The following is a 9,252-nucleotide window of genomic DNA, read 5'->3' as shown; positions in this document are numbered from 1 at the left end:
TATGCCTCTGCTGGTTCCTTGGGCTTCTACGCCGCCAGCCGGCTTGTCCAGCGCCCATGACTCATTCAGGCCAAAGAGTTCAATCTTGGGTTCATCGAACCAGAGCATCTTGTTTCTCATGGTCCTTTAGGTACCTTGTGGCAAACTCCAAGCAAGATTTCATGTGCATTTTACTGAGGAGTGGCTTCGGTCTGGCCACTCTACCATAAAGGCCTGATTGGTGGAGTGCTGCAGAGATGGTTGTCCTTCTGAAAGGTTCTCCCATCGCCACAGAGGAACTCTGGAGCTCTGTCAGAGTGACCATCGGGTTCTTGGTCACCTCCCTGACCTAGGTCCTTATCCCCCGATTGCTCAGTTTGGCCGGGTGACCAGCTCTAGGAAGAGACTTTGTGGTTCCAAACTTCTTCCTTTTAAGAATGATGGAGGCCACTGTGTTCTTGGGGACCTTCAATGCTGCAGAAATGTTTTGGTACCCTTCCCCAGATCAGTCCTGTCTCATGAGCTCTGCAGACAATTCCTTCGACCTCATTGCTTGGTTTTTGCTCTGATGCACTGTCTTCTGTGGGACCTTATATAGACAGGTGTGTGCATTTCCAAATCATGTACAATTAATTGGTTTTGCCACAGGTGGAATCAAGTTGTAGAAACATCTCAAGGGTGATCAGTGGAAAAAGGATGCACCTGAGCTCAATTTCAAATCTCATAGCAAAAGGTTTGAATACTTATGTAAATAAGTTGTTTCTTTTCATACATTTGCTACTATTTTTTAAAACCTGTTTTTGCTTTGTCGACATGGGGTATTGTGTGTAGATTGATGAGGAAAACAATTAATTGAATCAATTTTAGAATAAGGCTGTAACATAGCAAAACGTTGAAAAGGGGAAGGGGTCTGAATACTTTCCGAATGTACTGTAGATGTTTCATTATCTTGACTGGATGTCAGCATCCATTTGTCTTGATGCCATAGATGTAATCTGGAGGACTTTGCTGTTTAAATGAGTCTATAGTCTGATGTCCATATCCATCTGGTGTGAATGTCGACACAGAATCCACCCTCACAGCCCTCAATCATGGCTAAGACCATGAGGTTTACCTGTGTCAGTGGCTCACGTGACTTCACCAACATAACTGAATGATAATCCAGGGTGGATTCTATGTCAACACGGCTCTCAAGTTCTAACTACAGGTGAGGAAGAGTAGGGATGTTTAGTGCCATTCACACCAGACGGATATGGACGTCAGACCCTAGACTGTTATCAACTGTTTCTGTACAATTTTAGCAGTTTTGACTTTGCAGCTGGCCTATCTAAGGGGAAATTGTTCAGTTTTGCCTCCAGAACAAGACTCAAGACAATAAACATCAACCTGCACCAGGAAACCAACCTCTGGTGGACCAGAACAACAACATAAGGTTAGTGGTTTTATGGCTTACACATAAAAAAAACTTTGTTACAAATCTACTGTGTATACTATATAGTGTTAAACGTAACCCTACCTTACATAAAACTTACAGAGCACTGTAATCAGATAAACAAACAGTAGGTTTTATGACATACAATTAAAATATTTTTCTACATTGAAACCTGGCCGTCTTTTTTATTAACAAGGTTTGTGGTGAATTGAAAGGGTTTGATCCACCTTAGGCCAGGAGTGTTTCCAATTCACATGACCGGACAAGAAAACCCCCAGCCCTATAGTCATAGCACAGATGAAATTAGATGCTATCTATAACAAGGCAACAATAAACATGTCATCCCACACGAATTATGCCACGTCCACCCTTAGGAACATTGAGATATTGCGTGTGACTAACACATTTCAGTTAATTACTATAGCTCCCGCCTTGGGCCAATCAGTGTAATTTTGTAAATGCCGGAACTCTGTGGCAAGGCGCATCATTCATATTTCATTCATTTTTTGTCAAAGGCTACGATTCGGTCCCAGAGTTCTACCTGACCATGTCATGAGATCAGGAAAAACTCCAGGCCCCCCAAAAAGTTAAGAACGAATTTTGCCACTCTACTTTTGAACCTGTGGTGCCACCTCTGAGTAATTCACACAAGTATATCTCCTAGACTCTCTCTCTCCCACTCTCAGAAGGTTCCCATATTAACATGACTTATGCATGTACATGTGTTGTTACTGCAGGAGAAATCGAAGGCAACTTCTTATTCTATTCAACTTCTTATTCTGCTCTTGATGCAATTCGCATCAAAGGAGAGCAGGCGACAGCAAGATAAAGAGGGATTCGAGTAACGTATGGTAAGCAGAGTGCAGGGGAAAAAGGATGAATAGACCCTTAAAGGAGAGAAAGGGAATTGTGGAGGACAGAGTTAAGTCCTCCAACAAAGTGAGTGCAAGAGCAAGAGGGACGAGTGGGATGGAGTGAGGTCTTCAGTGAGACATTAACAAAGCATACAGAGAGAGGGGAAAGGTTGAGGCTGCTCAGGAGGAGGTTAGACATCTGAGAATCTCGGCTAACAAAACAAACAGCCATCATGGTTGCTTTTAACCAATCAACATTCAGGATTAGACCCACTCCTTGTATAATTATATACAGTACCAGTCAAACGTTTGGACACACCTACTCATTCAAGGGTTTTTCTTTATTTTTGACTATTTTCTACATTGTAGTGAATACATCACAGCTATGAAATAACACATATGGAATTATGTAGTAACCAAAAAAAGTGTTAAACAAATCAAAATATATTTTATATTGTCATGGGGTTCTTCCTGGGAAGGAGAGGAGGACCAAAACGCAGCGTGGTTGAAATTCATGTTTGTTTTTAATAAGAAAACTATACATGAATAAACTACAAAACAACAACCATGTAAACCCTGAAACAGTCCCGTGTGGTACAAATACTGACACAGGAGACAATCACCCACAAAACCCAACACCAAACAGGCTACCTAAATATGGTTCCCAATCAGAGACAATGACTAACACCTGCCTCTGATTGAGAACCATATCAGGCCAAACACAGAAACAGACAAACTAGACACAGAATGCCCACTCAGATCACACCCTGACCAAACAAAACATAGAAACATACAAAGCAAACTATGGTCAGGGTGTGACATATATTTGAGATTCTTCAAAGTTGCAACCCTTTGCCTTGATGACAGCTTTGCACGCTATTGGCATGATCTCAATGTAGAAAATAGTACAAATAAAGAAAAAGCCTTGAATGAGTAGGCTGTCCAAACTTTTGACTGGTACTGTATATGTCCTCCCCTACCATATGCCATAGTCAAATATAGGTTAAGATGGCATATTGGCAACTGGAACTCCAACATTACTTTCTTGCTATTGCTCAAAGCTGTGTAAACGCTGCAGCTTGATTAGCTATCTGCCTGCCTCACATCACAGTTGAATGATTATGGCTTTAGGGCACCTCACGCTGCGAGGGTGATTCAGAGTAGCTTGCAAACATCACAGGTGTACACTAGTTAATGACCGTGGAGAGGCAGCAGTGACGCTCTGTTAACTAAATACAGTATGTATTTTTTTCCATCATGGTGAGAATTTTATCTGAGGAAGTATACCATGTGGTAGGATTCATACCACATGACAAGAAGAGGTACAGTTTCTCCCTCCCTAGTATTGTCTTGTCACCTGAAAATGTGCTATATTATCTAAAAAAAATGTTTTAATTCAAATTCAAATGAGCACACAAGGGTGGTCTACAGAATCAAGCTGATTTATGTTAGGGTAATGAATTGCATGCTATAAGGAATATCCTCAGGTATACAATTCTGCCCTGACCAATGCACCCATAGCCTCAAAAGAGAAAAACGTTTCACTAATAGTGCTGATGAAAATCGAGCCGATATGTTTCCAGTTACACTTTGGTGTGTACCTTTCCCTCATACACTATTGGAGTCCAAATGTGTTTTATCAGTTTCTGCATGAACGCCCATGTCCGAGTGTGCGCGCACACACACACACACACACACACGATGGGATTGTGACGAGCAGGCAACCAAACTCTGTCTCCTCTCGCGACCTAGTTTTACTGGTCCTCGTCATTATCCGCAACACTCCTCAGTTATGCAAAGCCATCAAAGTGTTCGAGGCACAAGACAGCCAGGAGAGTATCTTGAGGGGGGAATAAACTCAATGAAAATGGTCTAAATTATCCTAAATGGATTTCCCACTTGTCTCGAGCTTGAGCGACACGTTATCAGCAAAATTACCAGATCTTGTCTATTTACAGAAAAGCTCACGCGTGATTTTTTTATAAAAGGAGTTAGTGCAGTGGGGTTTTACATTTTTCATCATTACCACAACATGCTCTGTCATCTCCTGATAAAAAAAAAATGTCCAGGTTCTAGAAAACATTCTTATCAATGAAGAAGAAATGTTGGGCAACTGAAATGTCCTTTACTTTGTTGTCTGGGCTGTAGAAGGCCTACCACCCTAAACAGTTTGCAAAAGCGAGACGAGTGCCTTGTGCAAACTGTGTCCAATCAGTTGTAGGTCAATGGCTGTGCGTAGCCACGGGAAAGAAAAAGGTGTAAAATCATGATGACATTTAGATGGTATTTTCATGAACACTGAACGGGGAGGATCTTTCTTACATCTTTCTATCGCCCATGTTAGTTTTAGCTCCATAATAACATGGTCCTAAACTTATAGTTCACTATATATAGTACTCTACATCACTTTTTTAATTGGTCTGCCTGCTTGTATGTGTTACGTGCCTCCTAAGAGGAAGGAAGTGAAGTAGTCAGGAGCAGGAGAGCCAGGGAGTCCCAGTAGCACAATCGTTTATTAGCAGTTCCAACTCAACAAACAACAGTTGGGGGAACACGCCCAAGCAAAGTCCCCATACACACAGGGAAATAAACGCAACACACAGAGGAGAAACCTCCACTCCTAATTACAGTCCAAAACGGTACAACAACTGAGAGAAAAAAACCTGTGGCGCAAACACGCACCCCTAACAGAGCAAACACTCACCCCTAACAGAGCAAACACGCACCCCTAACATAGCAAACACGCACCCCTAACATAGCAAACACGCACCCCTAACAGAGCAAACACGCACCCCTAACAGAGCAAACAGCAAACGATCCCGCACAAAGAATAGCAGGCAGCGGAGGTTAATAAAAATGAACTAATAGGACACAGGTGTAAAGTAAAAACAGACAGACACAAACGAAAAGGAAAAATGGATCGGTGGCAGCTAGTAGGCCGGCAACGACGACTGTCGAGCATTGCCCGAACAGGGAGAGGAGCCACCTTCGGTTGAAGTCGTGACAGTATCAAATCAAATCAAATGTATTTAAAGTGGGGCAAAAAAGTATTTAGTCAGACACCAATTGTGCAAGTTCTCCCACTTAAAAAGATGAGAGAGGCCTGTAATTTTCATCATAGGTACACTTCAACTACGACAGACAAAATGAAAAATCAAATCCAGAAAATTACATTGTAGGATTTTTAAGGAATGTATTGTCACGTTCTGACCTCTATTTCCTTTGTTTTTGTATTTATTTAGTATGGTCAGGGCGTGAGTTGGGTGGGCAGTCTATGTTTGTTTTTCTATGTTTTGGTCTAGTTCTATGTTCGGCCTGATATGGTTCTCAATCAGAGGCAGGTGTTCGTCATTGTCTCTGATTGGGAACCATATTTAGGTAGCCTGGGTTTCACTGTGTGTTTGTGGGTGATTGTTCCTGTTTTTGTGTTTGCACCAGACAGGGCTGTTTTGAGTTCTCACGTTTCTTGTTTTTTCGTTAGTTTGTTCATGTATAGTGTCGTCAATAAATTACAATGAACAACCACCACGCTGCGCTTTGGTCCGCTTCTCTTCCTCCTACAGACGAACGCCCTTACAGAATCACCCACCACAACAGGACCAAGCGGTGTGGTAATGGGCAAAGGAAAAAGCAGCAGCAGGAGCAGCGTGAGGAGGTATGGACATGGGAGGACGAATTAGACGGTAAAGGACCTTGGGCTCAGCCAGGAGAGTATCGCCGCCCCAAGGAAGAACGGGAGGCGGCGAAAGCGGAGAGGCGCTGGTATGAGGAGGCAGCGCGGCGTCGTGGATGGAAGCCCGGGAGTCAGCCCCAAACATTTCTTGGGGGGGGGCTAACAGGGAGTATGGCTACGCCAGGTAGGAGACCTGAGCCAACTTCCTGTGGTTACCGGTGGGCTAGAGAGACCGGGCAGGCACCGTGTTATGCTGTGGAGCGCACGGTGTCCCCAGTGCGGGTGCACAGCCCGGTGCGGTACATTCCAGCTCCGCGTATCGGCCGGGCTAGAGTGGGCATCGAGCCAAGTGCCATGAAGCCGGCTCTACGCATCTGGTCTCCAGTGCGTCTCCTTGGGCCGGCTTACATGGCACCAGCCTTGCGCACGGTGTCCCCGGTTCGCCTGCATAGCCCAGTGCGGGCTATTCCACCTCGCCGCACTGGCAGGGCGACCGGGACCATTCAACCGGGTAAGGTTGGGCAGGCTCGGTGCTCAAGAGCTCCAGTGCGCCTGCACGGCCCGGTCTATCCGTCACCACCTCCACACCCCAGCCCTCCGGTGGCAGCTCCCCGTACCAGGCTGTCTCTCCGGCCCATCCGTCCAGAGCCTTCCTCCTCTCCAGCGCTGCCGGAGCCTCCCGCCTGTCCGGCGCCTCTGCCGGAGCCTCCCGCCTGTCCGGCGCCTCTGCCGGAGCCTCCCGCCTGTCCGGCGCCTCTGCCGGAGCCTCCCGCCTGTCCGGCGCCTCTGCCGGAGCCTCCCGCCTGTCCGGCGCCTCTGCCGGAGCCTCCCGCCTGTCCGGCGCCTCTGCCGGAGCCTCCCGCCTGTCCGGCGCCTCTGCCGGAGCCTCCCGCCTGTCCGGCGCTACCAGAGCCTTCCTCCTCTCCAGCGCTGCCGGAGTCTCCCGTCTGTCCGGCGCCTCTGCCGGAGTCTCCCGTCTGTCCGGCGCCTCTGCCGGAGCCTCCCGTCTGTCCGGCGCCTCTGCCGGAGCCTCCCGCCTGTCCGGCGCCTCTGCCGGAGCCTCCCGCCTGTCCGGCGCCTCTGCCGGAGCCTCCCGCCTGTCCGGCGCCGCTGCCGGAGCCTCCCGCCTGTCCGGCGCCGCTGCCGGAGCCTCCCGCCTGTCCGGCGCCGCTGCCGGAGCCTCCCGCCTGTCCGGCGCCTCTGCCGGAGCCTCCCGCCTGCCCGGCGCCTCTGCCGGAGCCTCCCGCCTGCCCGGCGCCTCTGCCGGAGCTTCCCGTCTGCCCGGCGCCTCTGCCGGAGCTTCGCGTCTGCCCGGCGCCGTCGGAGCTTCCCGTCTGCCCAGCGCCGCCGGAGCTTCCCGTCTGCCCAGCGCCGCCAGCGCCGCCCGTCTGCCCAGCGCCGCCCGTCTGCCCAGCGCCGCCAGCGCCGCCCGTCTGCCCAGCGCCGCCCGTCTGCCCAGCGCCGCCAGCGCCGCCCGTCTGCCAGGAGCCGCCAGCGCCGCCAGTCAGCCAGGGGCCGCCAGTGCCGCCAGTCAACCAGGGGCCGCCAGTGCCGCCAGTCAGCCCAGCGCCAGCGCCGCCAGTCAACCAGGGGCCGCCAGTCAGCCAGGGGCCGCCAGTGCCGCCAGTCAGCCAGGGGCCGCTAGAGCCCCTCCGCCCGGAGCAGCTGTCCCTCTGTCCCGAGCAGCTGTCCCTCTGTCCCGAGCAGCTGTCCCTCTGTCCCGAGCAGCTGTCCCTCTGTCCCGAGCAGCTGTCCCTCTGTCCCGAGCAGCTGTCCCTCTGTCCCGAGCAGCTGTCCCTCTGTCCCGAGAAGCTGCCCCTCTGTCCCAAGCAGCCCCTCTGTCCAGTGGGGTCATTGAGAGGGGTGGGCATGGTGAGTAAGCCACGGAGGCGGACAATAAGGCGGACTGAGACAATGGCGAAGTGGGGTCCGCGTCCCGCGCCAGAGCCGCCACCGCGGACAGACGCCCACCCAGACCCTCCCCTATAGGTCAAGGTTTTGCGGCCGGAGTCCGCACCTTTGGGGGGGGGGTACTGTCACGTTCTGACCTCTATTTCCTTTGTTTTTGTATTTATTTAGTATGGTCAGGGCGTGAGTTGGGTGGGCAGTCTGTTTGTTTTTCTATGTTTTGGTCTAGTTCTATGTTCGGCCTGATATGGTTCTCAATCAGAGGCAGGTGTTCGTCATTGTCTCTGATTGGGAACCATATTTAGGTAGCCTGGGTTTCACTGTGTGTTTGTGGGTGATTGTTCCTGTTTTTGTGTTTGCACCAGACAGGGCTGTTTTGAGTTCTCACGTTTCTTGTTTTTTCGTTAGTTTGTTCATGTATAGTGTCGTCAATAAATTACAATGAACAACCACCACGCTGCGCTTTGGTCCGCCTCTACTTCACAAGAAGAGAATCGTTACATGTATTTGCAAATTATGGTGAAAAATAAGTATTTGGTCACCTACAAACAAGCAAGATATCTGGCTCTCACAGACCTGTAACTTCTTCTTTAAGAGGCTCCTCTGTCCTCCACTCGTTACCTATATTAATGGCACCTGTTTGAACTTGTTATCAGTATAAAAGACACCTGAAAAAACAGTCACACTCCAAACTCCACTATGGCCAAGACCAAAGAGCTGTCAAAGGACACCAGAAACAAAATTGTAGACCTGCACCAGGCTGGGAAGACTGAATCTGCAATAGGTAAGCAGCTTGGTTTGAAGAAATCAACTGTGGGAGCAATTATTAGGAAATGGAAGACATACAAGACCACTGATAATCTCCCTCGATCTGGGGGCTCCACGCAAGATCTCACCCCGTGGGGTCAAAATGATCACAAGAACGGTGAGCAAAAATCCCAGAACCACACGGTGGGACCTAGTGAATGACCTGCAGAGAGCTGGGACCAAAGTAACAAAGCATACCATCAGTAACACACTACTCAAATCCTGCAGTGCCAGACGTGTCCCCCTGCTTAAGCCAGTACATGTCCAGGCCCGTCTGAAGTTTGCTAGAGAGCATTTGGATGATCCAGAAGAAGATTGGGAGAATGTCATATGGTCAGATGAAACCAAAATATAACTTTTTGGTAAAAAATCAACTCGTCGTGTTTGGAGGACAAAGATTGCTGAGTTGCATCCAAAGAACACCATACCTACTGTGAAGCATGGGGGTGGATACATCATGCTTTGGGGCTGTTTTTTGGCAAAGGGACCAGGACGACTGATCCGTGTAAAGGAAAGAATGAATGGGGCCATGTATCATGAGATTTTGAGTGAAAACCTCCTTCCATCAGCAAGAGCATTGAAGATGAAACGTGGCTGGG

Source organism: Oncorhynchus mykiss, chromosome 7, assembly GCF_013265735.2.
Source record: "Oncorhynchus mykiss isolate Arlee chromosome 7, USDA_OmykA_1.1, whole genome shotgun sequence".
Lineage (NCBI taxonomy): Eukaryota > Metazoa > Chordata > Actinopteri > Salmoniformes > Salmonidae > Oncorhynchus > Oncorhynchus mykiss.
Note: the sequence above shows the minus strand (reverse complement) of the source record.